The sequence below is a fragment of the Sus scrofa genome, chromosome 6, assembly GCF_054392235.1.
Source record: "Sus scrofa isolate SSC_HxYL_T2T_F1_AM1 chromosome 6, Sscrofa_HxYL_maternal_Yorkshire_Landrace_v2.0, whole genome shotgun sequence".
NCBI lineage: Eukaryota > Metazoa > Chordata > Mammalia > Artiodactyla > Suidae > Sus > Sus scrofa.
In genome coordinates, this window is record NC_139388.1 from 160,730,129 (window position 1) to 160,743,266 (window position 13,138).

At 39.6% G+C, this 13,138-nt stretch overlaps 1 long non-coding RNA gene across 13 annotated transcripts in view; it reads left to right on the forward strand.

Moving 5' to 3' along the window:
* The window catches only part of LOC102158676 (uncharacterized), a 434,799-nt gene that overhangs the window by 386,853 nt on the left and 34,808 nt on the right, over window positions 1-13,138 (forward strand). For 5 of the 13 annotated variants that reach the window (XR_014808243.1, XR_014808244.1, XR_014808247.1 and 2 more), the window contains 2 exons: window positions 4,515-4,616; window positions 7,500-7,620. The exons of 2 other annotated variants lie outside the window; for them this stretch is intronic. This is a non-coding gene — a long non-coding RNA (uncharacterized LOC102158676). Of the gene's footprint in view, window positions 1-4,514; window positions 4,748-7,499; window positions 7,621-13,138 lie in introns of those variants that run through there. 6 more of the 13 variants (XR_014808246.1, XR_014808256.1, XR_014808248.1 and 3 more) reach the window with 2 other exon arrangements.

Sequence of the window (13,138 nt, forward strand, 5' to 3'; positions counted from 1 at the left end):
GCCACCCATGACATATGGAGTTCCTGGGCTAGGGATTAGATCTCAGCTATAGTTGTGTCCCATGCTGCAACTGCAGCAATGCCGGATCCTTATCCCACTGTGCCAGGCTGGGGATCACGCTTGTGTCCTGGTGTTGTAGGGATGCCTCTGATCCCCTTGCACATAGCAGGAATTCCCCATTGAAATTTTAGTGGAGCATCTAGGTAGTAGTTGTAGCAGAGAAAGAGTAAGAGGGTTTCATTTGGACTAAATGCTTTACTTCTTTCCTTTCTTTTTTTCTTGTTTCTTTATTAAACTTTTTTCTTTTCTTTTTTGGCTCTAAGGTGGAAATTCAGAGATCAGAAAAGTCACGTTCTCTGTGTTCAAGGAATTGTTGGTATAGTCAGCTAGAGATGTGAAAAATATGGACCAAAAACCAAAGACCAAGACCACCTGGAGTGGAAGCAAGTTTGCATGGGTTCTGCCCTCTCCAGGCCCAAGAACTGAGGATCCCAAGACAAATTAAAAGGGAAAGCTTCCCTTGGGAAAGGAAATTTGAGCATGAATAGTGTGAAGGGGCTGATTCTTCTGCAGCAGCCGTAATGTGAGAAAAAGAATGCGTACATATATATAACTGGATCACTTTGCTTTATGGCAGAAATTGACAGAACCTTGTAAATCAACTATAATAAACATTTTTGAAAAAAAGATTGGGAGAAAGAAAAATGCAGAATCGAGAAGTGCTATTTGCTCCTTCATTCAACATTTATAGGGCCCTACTGTGGGCCAAGCAATCGGTAAATCAACGTGCAGCAGCATTGTAGGAGTAATATTTTCAGTTGTGCAAACTCAGAAAATCATAGCATCTGGCCCACTGATCCCTGGCCAGCCTGGGATCCTTAGGTCTTTAGAGGGGCAAGAAGGTAGTATAGGATGGATCCATGTGGATTTTATTTTTTCGCTGGTTTTTTTTAAAATGTCTCAAAAATTTTATTTAAAAAGAATCTGGAATGGTCATCACAACAGAATGGCAGAATTAAAAAAACATCATAGCTGTAATTGTTTTATTTTGTAACTGTAATTTGCTGTCATTTTATAGATTTGCCAGTCCATGGATTATTTTAAATATTTAAACCTGAGGATTAGTGACTGAGGCCTCAGGGTTTCTGGTTCTTTTCTTGATCTGGATGCTGTTTACATGGATGTTATTACATTGTGAAAATTCTCTTATGACTTGTGGACATGTCTGATGTCTTATATATCAATTAAAAGTTTATTTTGAGAGAGAAAGAGAAAATGATGGAGAATATGAAGATGTAAGAAGTATCCATAAGCATATTCTCAAAATATATTTCAAAATATATGTAGTATGACAAGACAGTAAAATCTTAGTAAAATCTTTTTAAAAAGTTTAAACTTGAACTACAGGTATCTCAGAATGACCAAGTATGGAGTGAAGGGTGAAAATTGCTATTGCCAAACTTACACAGGGCCATTCCTCTGTGGTCATACTGAAATATTTTCATTTCCCCAAGAAGTCAAACTCGGGGTGTATGCCACACATTGTATTCCTACCATGTCTCCTTCCTCTACTAGTTAATTCTATTAAGTTCTTTAGGACTTGGTGTAGGTAGCATGTTATCAGGCCGAGTCTGGGTTAAGTTCCTCTTCTAGATTCCCACACCATCTTGCACTTTGCCTATCAAAACCTTTGATCACTCACACCGCACTGGTGCTCTCTTTCCATTGGTGTCCCCCACAAGACTGCGAGACCTTCTAGCATTGTAGCATCTGTAATTCATCCCTGAGCTCCAGCATCCAGCATGATCTACCACCTAACATGATGTCCTGCTCACAGGAGGTCTTTTACTAGCCTTCATTTAATGAAGTTACTTACAGCTAGAGGAAGATCAAGAGTGCCTCATTAGGACTAAAACCTTTATTTCTGCCATTTCCATTTCTTCTACTCTTTTTCTTTCAGCTTCTGTAGAAGAATCAGTCACCTTACTCAATGGATGCTCAAACTTCCTTTCCCAGAACAGACTTCTCCTTGAATTTTGTCATGGGACTCTCAGTTCTCAGAGCCCAGGGATCACACAAGTTATCCTGCAAAATCTCTTCCACTCCAGGGAAATAGCCTGACCTACTGCATGGGGCAGTGGAAAGAGCACCAGCCAGTGTGTCCCAGAGGGGATTCAGGCATGTCTGATGCGTCTCTTATAAAGAGACCTGACTGCTAGCAACTCATTTTGTGGCCTGTATATGTTACTTACCCTCTCTTAGTCCCACCTCTGTAAAATAAGGGGTAAGAAGGGATTGGGGCTAGGTGGGAAGCAGCATAGTGTAGTGAAACAAACAGGAAAACTGTGGAATCAGACAAATCTGGGACAATAGGACATTATCCCAGCTATGCTGCATGTCCTCTTCGTCATGTGACTTCCCTGAGTCTCAAAAGCACTTCCTGTGTAAAGAGGGAATGATGCAAATACAGAATAGCATATTATTTATTTATTTGGTGAATTGTTCTAGAGACATTTTAGAGAATTCCATGACTTCTCTCACTTCTCTTTCCACATTTGACTGACCTTTATTATTCATCAGTTCATAAGATGACTCCTTTTAGGGGTGAATTTTCATATGTTATTTAATATTTTTTTAAAATATTGGGGTATAGTTTACTTATGAATTTGTGTCAGTTTCAGTGTACAGCGATGTGAATCAGTTATACATATACATATATCCATTCCTTTTCAGATTCTTTCTCATATAGGTTATCACACAGTATTGAGTAGATTTCCTTGTGCTATATTTAATCTTTTAAAAAGATAATCCCACTATGATTATTACATTGTGATATATGCAATAATGTAATAATCTTTCACCACTTAACCTTCTGGTTTTATATCCTAGATTTTTTTAAAAAACTGAGTTTAAAGTTTTCCAACTCTTATCGCCAAAAAAATAAAAAAGAATGATGATACCTGGCTCTCCAAGCCATTGTGGGGATTCACGGGCACGTGTTCAAGTGCCTGTCATATGGTAGATACTGAATAGATCACATTCTACTTCTCTACCTTATGGGATCACCTGGTTTTTTGTTTTCATAGTCTAGGTTTATATCGCCACACAGTCAATTTCAGTCAACACTCTGACTCTCCTCACATAGTTATTCAAGTACTTCATTCCTTTTCCCTTTCCTCTTTCATTCATTTGGAAAAAAAATTCTATCTATTTATGCAGTATTTTGAGCTCAATCATTCATTTAGAAAAATTCTACTTCTGCTTAGTGTTGGCTTAGTGCTCCTAGACTGGTGGTCCTTACCATATTTGGTTTCAAGAACCCATTACAATCTTGAGAAACATTGAGGCAGGAACCCAAACCACTTTTGTCTATGTGGAATATATCTAATGATATTAGAAATTAAAACTGAGAAATTATAAAGAATATTTATTATTTTTAAAAAATAACAAGTTCATTACATTTTTAAATGAAAATAACCCATGCCACAGCAGTGACCCAAGTCACAGCAATGACAGTGCTGGATTCTTAACCCACTGTACCACAAGGGAATGCCTGCAATATTTTGTGTTGTTGAGTTTTGAAGAAAATCCAGATATGTGATTGGGTACAGGGTTGATTTTCATAACCTTTTCAGGTAGATATGGTTTTTTTTTTTTTTTTTGATACTACACCAAAACTTAACAAGTGGTAATTACTTAAAGTGTAGATGCAATGAGAAGTTTGAAACCATACAAATGAGCTTTTCATATTCTACTACTTGAAATCCATTGGTCTGCTTTTTTAATGGATTGCTTTGCCCATGCGTAATTGTGTAACATTGTACACTGGTCATATGGAAAATATCAATTCTCTAAATGATGCAGATCTTCAAATTGTTGACTTATTTCATTACACAAAATAAAAAAAAATCACATTCCTTTTGATCACCACCAAGCTCATCAGAAAATCTGTGAGTATTAGGAAATGTTGTCAAGTTCATGATGGCAGACACAAGTTTTCCAAAATTTAAATCTTTGCTTGAAAGCTTGCATTCAATCATTTGCAACAAATGCCATGGGTTGTTTTCTTTGAAGTAGTAGGATTTTTTGGTTCATTTTTGAGAAAGTGTATGACATATTCCCAATTCTAAATAACCATAGTTTGTCTGTCAGTCACTGTTACAAATAGTGAAAATATATTTCACTGCTTCATCAAGAAGACTTTGAAGTGAAATTGACTTTTATCTTTATTTTTATTTTTTAACCCTGAATGTGTGGTGTTAAATAATACAACTACTAATAATTTGGTATTTGTCTTGACTCCTGCTAATAAGTATCAGCAGTTTATTCATCACTGCTTTTGCACCATCAGTTAACATGGTGTCAGCACAGCGAAAAAAACAATTATTTCTTTCTACATTTATGGAAATAATTTTTATTTCACAGACTCCCTGAAAGAATCCTGAGTCTTCCCAAGGTCCATGGACCATATTTTTGGAGTCATTGCTAATATTTTTGTTTGTTTGTTTTAAAAGGTGAGTCCTCAGCTGTGGACCAGACATCAAGCATCACTGGAGGGCAATTCTCACTTTTCTTTGACAACGATCACGTTTCCTTTTCCAGATGACATCTGCCTAGTATGTAATTGGTGACCACATCCAAGTAAACATGTGGAAAATGAGAGCAAGTGGGTGTGTGAGCTCGAAGGGAATGGCTTATTTGGGGGATGATGGAAGGGCGCAAATCTGGAAGGAGTTCAGTTCTATGAGTATGTATTTCTAGTCTTCAAAAGATTACCACATACATGCTGTCATACAATTTATAATGTGCCTGAGAAAATTAGCTCAATGTAGAGAAGGGACATAGGTTTTGCACTCAGCCCTGCTTTAGTTCCAATACCAGATCAGATGCTACTGTCTATGTGATCGCTTCCATGTTACTTTACCTTGCTAAGCCTTAATTATCCCATCTGAGAAATGATGGTGCAATGCTCAGAGTATTTTGATGCTAGGCATTTAAAGAATGGGACATTGGGTGGATGTTCCCATAGGTCATGTAGATCCCCCTTCAGGAATGGACTTCCCCAGCTGCAGGGAGTGCTACTGAAGATGGCCCTCAGTGTCAATCTTTGTTGAAAGAAGAAAATTGATTTGCTCCCTATTCCCCCTTCTCTCAAGGGGCAAACTGTTTCCAATGACTGGTCAGTGGTCTGGCCAACTCCTCCCAATCTGGTCTAGCTCTAAAAGGCCATCTCTGCTCCAGAACTCTTCATGGGGTCAGTTGATGATACTTGTTAGGAGTGTGTCAGAGCTCAACATCTCACTCTGCCCAACCCTGTCTTTCCTCTCCCCTCCCACATATGTCAACCCCAAAGTCCTCCTGAATAAAATGTTATATACCAAGTTTCAATCTAGAGCCTGGTTTCTGGTAAACTCAACTTGAGGCAGGTACTTTACTTTATTACTATTATAATAATTATTAAAAACCCTCTACTCCTTCCTATGATGGGTGGGCCCTGGTATACTCAGTACCTTGATGGTTCCAAGAGGGTTTTTAGGTTAATACAGGAAAGGAGTGAACTAAACTCCATATTTAGGAGGGTGTTGGTATAGTTTATGGTTAGGAAGAAATTGAGTTGTAGTCAGAGAAGAGGAAGACTAGGGGAGAGGAGGACAAGAACATCCTACTCTGGAACAAGAGTAAGAATAAGAGGCTTGGGAGTTCAGATATGTTTAATGAGGACTTCTATATCGTAAGGTTTCTGGAACCACCATGCTTGAGTACTGTTCCCACCTCTGCTGCTTCCTTATTCTATCACTGAGCAAGTTTTTATTTTATTTATTTATTTATTTTTTTTTTTAAATGGCTGTGCCTGAGGTGTATGGAATTTCCTAGGCTAGGGGTCAAATCAGAGCTACAACTTCAGACCTACACCACAGCCATGGCAACACCAGATCCGAGCCGTCTCTGAGACCTTCGCCGCAGCTTGTGGCAACACTGGATCCTTAACCCACTGATGGAGCCAGAGATCAAACCCACATCCTCATGGAACATTATGTCGGTTCTTAACCTACTGAGCCACTACAGGAACCCCAGAGGAAGTTATTTTACACATTTATGTCTCATTTTCCTTATCCATAAAACAGGAATAGTTAGAGCATCTACTTCAAAGTGTTGTTCTGAAGATTAAATGACTTCATTAAAAGCAAGAAGATTAAAAAAACCTTATTTTTCCATATAGTTGCCACCATCCAATGGGAAGTCAGAGGAGCATCCATAAATTATAATAATAAAGTTTTATGATGTGGATGTACATGACTGTAGTTGTTTCATAGAACACAGCATTCCTCAGGCCACGTGCAAGGAAGAATGAAGTCTTTGCAGAAGAAGTGACATCTGAGAGATTGCAGAATGAGTAGGAGTTTAGCAGGAAAGGCAGAGACGATGGATGGCATTCGAGAAGGCTTGGAGGGAGGTGTGAGAGGTCTTGAGACTGTGAGAATATCTGAGGTTATTGACTTTCTCTGACTGGAAGCTACAGGCTGTGGAAGGGAGTGGGTGGTCAGCGATGACATAGAGAAATGGGCAGAGACTAGCCAGCTGGGCTGGACCCTGGCTGCCCGTTGGGATCTCACCCTGGGGGTGTTAAGGAATAGGGTGTGGCAAGACAGATTTGCAGTCTGGCATCTTTGAGGAAATGATGAAAGGTGTGGAGTCAGGAGGTTAAGAAAGACATTCCCAAACTTGTTCTTCCTTCTCTTTAGCTGACTTAGGTGGTAATGGCTTCTAAAAAATGAAAATAATATTTACAAAGTGATTTTGGAGTTCTTATTCACACCATTATTATTTACTGTTAAAATGTAAATTGTAGCAATCTTTTTAGAGGGCAATTTGACAATAATTGTCCATTTCGAATAACATATACACTTCAAAGTATACATTTATTTTCTAGACATGTAGCTCCATTAACACATTGACAAACATATTTGAACATGGATGTTCACTAAAGCATAGTTTGTAATGGGCAAAGACTAAACACAAATGTAGTATGCATACGTATGGTATTGATTGAATTGAATTACAAGAATTTAATGGAACACTATGCAATCATGAGAAAGAGTAAAGCAGAAGGGCATATGTGTGGACATAAGAGAAAATAAAAGATATTGAAAACAGCACATAATGTGCCTTCATTTGAATAAGTGCATATTACACATAGAATGTTTTTGGCAGAATACACTGATGCTGGTAACAGTGATTGCCTTCAGAGAAAGGAAGAAGCCTATTCCTTGGTCTGGAATAAGCCTATTCTGATGGTCTGGAGTAGAAGGATGTTATTCAATGAATGCTTGTATCCACCCAAGTTCATATTTTGATGTCCTAACCCCTAGGTAGCTGTATTTGGAGTTGGGACCTAGAAGGAAAATGTCCTTAAATGATGTCATAAGGTTAGGGTCCTAATTCAACCATAGTGTCCTTACAGGAAGACACATCAGAGTACTCTCTGTCTCTCCACCCAGGTACCAAGGAAAGGCCGTGTGAGGACATAGTGAAGAGGTAGCTGTCCACAAACCAAGAGGGTGCTCACCAGGAACTTAATTTGCCAGCACCTTGATTCTGGATTCCCCAGTCTCCAGAAATGTGAGAAAAGAAGTATCTGTTGTTTAAGTCCCAAACCCCACGGTATTTTGGTAGTCCAAGCAGACTGTTAGAAGAGGAGACTTAACTTTTTTTTTTTTTTGGTTGCGTCCAAGGCATGTGGAAGTTCCCAGGCCAGATATTGAACTGCACCACAGCAGTGACCCAAGCTGCTTCAGTGACACCACCAGATCCTTAAGCTGCTGCGCCACAAGAGAACTCCAAGGGGGACTTACTTTTAATTGTATACTTTTCTCTTAACAATGTAGACATCCTGGTAAAATGTCTAAGAAAGTGCCATTAAGTTAAGGGACAGGGAAAAACCTGCCCCTACCTTCATAAGAATCTCAAAGTTTCCAGCTTTCTCCTTTCAAGGCTCTTCCCCTTCCGTGGTAATGCATGTCCCCCTCAGAGGCCATTAATATTTACTGCTACTGTAGATATCTCTCTGATGCCTGGAAGACTCCAGCAGTACATGCTGCTGTTCCTTCAGGATCTGATCTGGGACATCAGAGTTACTCAGGTACAAGAGCAGCAGTAAAGCACGGTAGAGGGTGAGTGGGTTTCTGAGTTAGGCAGTCTTATATTTGAGACCTTACCTCTGCACCTTATTAGTCGTCTAGCTGAAGCCATCTATAAAACTTCCCTGAATCTCTGTTTTTCCATTTGAAAAAAGAGGTCAAGAATAAACAGTGTACAGAGAACCATTTTGTCTTTTTTTTTTGGTCTTTTTGTCTTTTCTAGGGCCCATGGTGTATGGAGGTTCCCAGGCTAGGGGTCTAATTGGAGCTGTAGCCACCAGCCTACGCCAGAGCCATAGCAATGTAGGATCCGAGCTGCTTCTGCGACCTGCACCACAGCTCATGGCAACGCCGGATCCTTAACCCACTGATTGAGGCCAGGGATTGAACCTGCAGTCTTATGGTTTCTAGTTGGATTCGTTAACCACTGCGCCACGACAGCAACTCCCAGAGACCCATTTTGAAGATTAGCAATAAAACATAGAGTGTGCCTGGCACCTAATAGACACTCAAGAAGTGGCTGTTATTATTGCAAGTGACAGTGTTGTTTTTGTCTCTTTTGTTCTTGAGAGTGACTGTCAACCCAACAAACACCAGTGGCCATTCTCTCCCTGTTTAGTGCAATTTCTCCCTCTGTATCAGGACCATAGCTCATTAATTAAAAAAAAAAATTATTGGAGTATAGTTGACTTACAATGTTTTGTTAGTTTCAGGTGTATGCAAAATGAATCAGTTAAAATATACATATATCCATTCTTTCTCAGATTATTTTCTCATATAGGTTTTTACAGAATATTGAATAGATTTCCCTGTGCTATACAATGGGTTCTTGCTGGTTATCTGTTTAATATTTAGTAATGTGTATATGTTAATCCAAACCTCCTAATTTATCCTTATCCCCCCCCCAGATTTTTTTTTTTTACATTCTTTTTCTTAAATATTATTTTCCATCATGTTCTATCCCAGAATACTGGCTATGGTTCCTATGATGTACAGTGGGACCTTACTGTCTATCTATTCTAAATGTAATAGTTTGCATCTTCTTATTCTTTCTGTTGTACTAAGGCCTTTAATTTGGAGGAGCTTGAGATATGTTCTCTCTGGGTTGCTTGGAAGACATTTGCATGGCAGTACCATTGTCCACAGGTAACCACAGAAATTCCTTTTTGCTCACCTTAACCACCAGATACTGCAATCTTTTTTAGCTGCATTCATGGCATGTCGAAGTCCCTGGGCCAGGGATTGAACCTGTGCCAGTGCAGTGAAAATGCTGAATCCTTAACTGCTAGGCCACCAGGGAAGTCCCACTGTGATCTTCTTGTAACTTACAGTTATTTCCTTGCCAACCTATAGCTTGAGGGCAACCTTTGAATGAATCACTTTTGTTTGATATTTTAATACTCACCAACTGGCAGAAGCATATTCCACAATTTCTTACCTGTCTTTCAGCTTAATTAAATGAGATGCTGTATTTCATTCATACAGGATTCCTGTATTCTGAGGTACAGGAATGTTTGACCTCAAAGCCAATACTTATCTCATTTCATGAAATGAGGTCAAACATTCCTGTATTGATCTTGCTTTTGTCCCTGATAGTTGGATGGACTTGGTTAAGTTACTCAGCTTTGGTTATGTCATCTGTCCAGAAGAGGTAATTCCTATGTCATAGAATGGTTGAGAGATCTCAACCAATAATTATTAAATGCCAAGTTACTAAAACAATGCCTAGTACATATTAGATACATAGTGAATAATAGTCCTCCTTTTATCTCCTTTCAAATAAAGAAACTATTGGCCCTCAGAGTATTCTTGGAATTAGGATGGAATCTGAAGTTGGTCTCCTTGACCTCCAGGTTAAAATTAAATTGGTGCAGATCCTTAAATGCACCCAATTCAGACTACAGTTTAGAGAGCCACACAGCTTGCATGATAAACAGAAGGCCTTAGGAGTTATTTTTTTCTGAATTGCTTTTAACAATTTTATGAGGGTATCACCCTTCTTCTTCCAATGGTTTAGGGATATTTTATTTTGTATTGACATATTTTTGTAAGTTCTCCTAACTTCTTTGTGGAAGGAGTAGGGGTACAGAGCCCATAAACAAAACAATGACGTACAATAAATAAAACAGCTAAAGAGAGAATCTATCCAGGACAAGTTCCTGTCTCAATGTGTGCTTTGCATCTTAATTAGGCTGAAAGCCTTGAGTGAAACATACCATTTTAATGACTAAACACTATTTGACCTTTCTCATTTTGTTTCTACCCACAAAGAAAATATACTAAAGGACAAAACTTTCTGATATGGAACAAATTTTTATTTTTCTCTGGCACATCATTTAGGGCTTGTCAAAGACAAAGGAAGAAAGACTTGCTGAGGGTCATGGGAGCGTGTGGGACTTGCAGTGCACCTGGCATTCCTGGGTCTGTCTCCTCCTGGGACACAGAGCTACGTGGAGGGCTGGATGTTTTCAGTCACACACTCCTCTGTCTGTAGCTTTAACCCTATGAGCCTTCTGTACTCTTCTCACAACATTTGGCATGTGTCACCTTCTCCAACGCTGAGCTGATAGGACAAACTAGCAGAATCAGTTGACACAATCTCTTTCAGAAGCAACTGGGCTCGTCTTATCCAGAGCCAATAGTGCACAACACACAAGGTGGCTGGACTCCAAGGTCACCGCATATGAACAGAAGGGAGGGGAACTATCGGTGGAGAAATACAATCAAGTACCATGTGGATGGGTGACAAGAAGTCCTCTGGCCAGAGAAACAGATTACATACCAGCACTGCCTTGGCTCACTGCCTTGAAGAAATACATAGCAATCCACACTTGGGGAAAATTCCATGAAATGGCAGAGCAGGAACATCCTGAAGCCAATGGCAACACATTCCAAGAAAAACATCCAATGAACCGAACCCCAAACAACGCAGACCTCACAAATGTAAATAAAAATTAACTGAAAAAGGAAACCTTCAGAGCCTTGGGAAGGAACACAACAGATTAAGTGACCACAAAACACTAAAACACCAACTAGTTATTTACTCACTGCTTTGTGGTAAATACAAGGCCTGTAGTCTCCAGGAGGTTACTTCTGGGCGCCAATGACTTAGCACATAGGCCAGCAAAGAGCAAGGACTTTATTTTCCTCCCCGGGACAAGTGGCATTTATCATGGGCCTGAGAACCAGAAGGAAGTTCCTTTGGACCTCTTAGTGTTATAGCTATTTATAAGGATGAGAGAGGAGCAGAGGGTGGGAAAAGCACTGGGCTTAGAGTCAGAAGCCCTGGGTTTGCATAGCCTGCCACTTACTATCTCAGCTGTCTTGGACAGGCTACTTAACCACACTCAGTTTATTGGTTTCCTCGTTTGGAGCAATGAGTGAATACTAGCAATTATCATTTGTCCCTCACAGAGTTGATCTGCATAGTAAATGAGAATGACTGTAAAGAGCACTTCAAAAGAGGCCAAGTATAATACAACAGCCAGTCATGGTTGTTTGCTCCTATTGCTGTTACTACTTCATTTATCTGGGATCATAGGAGAATTAGCATCCACCTACCTGATAGCTCAGATGTGCCCCTCTGAGCATCTGTTTCAAACAATTTGGCCAAAGAGGTTATAGAATATTAAACTTTTCTTTAATGACTTAGCATCAAAGTGATGAACACCTCCTACTATCCTAAGTAGCGGTAGAGTCAGTTCTGCTGGTGTGTTTGTTTTGATTTGCTTGCCTTCTGGGAGGTCAAGCATAGTCTCAAGCACAGAACTGTCTTCATAGCTTCTCCTCTCTCTTCTCTGCTCCTCTATTTCAAATTCAGTCAAAACCAGATAACAAAGCTTGTTAAAAATGAGCACTGACTATGAATGAGCCTGTGTCTCTTTAGACCCTCGTAGTAAAATATGTGGTGTTCATGCAGGGGTTTTGAAAGAGTCATGGTAGAGCTCAGGGATCTTTTTTTGGCCTGAGATTAGAGAGTGAAAGGTGTTAGACAAGCTGACCTCAGGGGGAACATGTGTGCCTGAGTTCTTTGGATGTCTTTGGTCTGCCCACATCTCTCTCGGGTTTTAACGTAGGTGGGCACAAGAGTGGTCATCCTCATTTTACAGTCGGCGGGGAACGAGGCCTGAGACAGAAGCGTTAGAGTTAGGGACATAGAAGTGTCTTGAGGACCTGCAGGACATTCCCGTCTGTGGATCCTTTTTAACAAAATTAAACTCCCTACATAGATTCGGAAAGATTCAGTTCATCAAAATAGGTTATTGGATTGATTTTATCTCTGGATTTCCATGATTTTATCAGTTTTACCCAAATACATTATTGTTTTAGTACCATAGCTTCTTACCATGGTGGAATCTTGTGAGAATCACAAGAAACCTTCCAGGTACTACAACAGACCACTGGTTCCCTCGATGCTACTCTAATGGTTCATGTTGATACTAACACATTTTCGTGTCTGTGGAAAAATGAAAGAAAAATGTGGACAATGGGATAGTTCAGCGATATTTTCATAGAATTAATTCGTTCCATGTGAAGAGATGCCATGTGTTCTGAAATTTCGTGCTTCCTTCTCTATCCTTTCTTCTCTATCCTTTTATTTGAAATGACTGTAATGGTAAATGGCGATTCTCTGAAAGGTACCTATTTATCAGATTAAGACACTGACCACTCTATGTGAGGCTTCTGGTTTGTGATTGTTTTCTGTTTTGTTTCGTTTATACATTTCAAAAGTTTAAGACCTTCAAGTTAGAACTACAGCCTCCTCCTTCATTTTCAGATGGGAGAACAGAGAGCCTGAGAAAATTGCAAAAGTTTACACAACCAGGAATTTGGAAAACTCAGACCAAAGGCTGGCCTTGCTGTTCTTTCTGCCCCACAGCTCTGTCCTTTGATAGACAAACTATTATTGTTATTACCAGTTCTGTGGGATGAGGAACATGAGACTCTTAAAAAAGAAGGGATTGGAGAAAAACGAACCTCTATTTCTCAAGTACACTGGT